Raw genomic sequence first — 1,029 nt, forward strand, 5'->3', positions numbered from 1 at the left:
GCCGCTCTCTTTCTCTCCCCCGACCCTCCTCGCCCTTCCTCCGCCGACGCAGTAGCGGCGGCGCTGGCGTCGCTACAAGCGCGATTGAGTTGGCGATGATGATAGCACAGAGGCAAGGTCGTCGATCCCGTGCTTCCCGCGCGCAGCAGCAGGTGTGAGTCAGCCGTTGCTACCGTTGCGCCGCTACGGCGAAAGAACCCAGCGTATCAGCCTCTTCGAGTCCCGATTTGGGCAATCGCTGCAAAGCTGCTTGGTGCACGAGGCACCACGGTGTAGACTGTGCGGCGTGCGGGAAATAGGTCAGTGAGGACGAATTGCTCCATTCTTCCAGCGCGCTAGCTCTAAGACCGAAAGTTCCTGGGCACGGCGAGGTTGTATACATTTCTGCAGAGGGAAAGTGCCGTCCGAGACGAACACGAAAGAGCTGTGGCCCGCCCGCTTTCTGCGCCACCGCGCCCGCGTTGTACAAAAAAAAAAAACAAGCTTCGGCGGGAAGCAATAACATAAGCGGTGAAAAAACGGGAACCAAAGCCACAACACACTTATGACAGACTCTTGGAGAAGGGACGTCGTCGTCCACGGCGCGGCGCGAAGCGTTCTTCTAGCCACCACATGGCGACCGCGTTGCACCGTCCTCGAAGGTGTAACTGAGCTAGGAATGCATAATACCCTGGAAGAAATTACGGAAGCAGTGAGAACGTCCCAAATCGAACGCTTAGCCGGGACCACAACCGGCAGGGCCATTCTAGAAAAACTCAATCTGAGCCGAGATAACAGAACAACCGCCAAAGTTGACATGCTCGGAAAAATTCGAGACAATATAGTTGTACCCCCATTACCCAGGAATATGCATCCTATTCATCACTCAGTGCGCCGGGCCAAGCGGGCAGAGGCGCTAGAGAAACGCTTCCGCTCGTACAAAGACGAGGACGTGGTCTACGTGGATGCCGCTGAGTATGGTAAGAACACGATGACCGTCGCGGTCGTCAATAATAAACAACTCCTCAAAATAAGTGCCTCCATACTCTC

This window comes from Amblyomma mixtum, chromosome 1 (assembly GCF_055824585.1).
Source record: "Amblyomma mixtum isolate Tamu chromosome 1, ASM5582458v1, whole genome shotgun sequence".
NCBI classification, from domain to species: Eukaryota; Metazoa; Arthropoda; class Arachnida; order Ixodida; family Ixodidae; genus Amblyomma; species Amblyomma mixtum.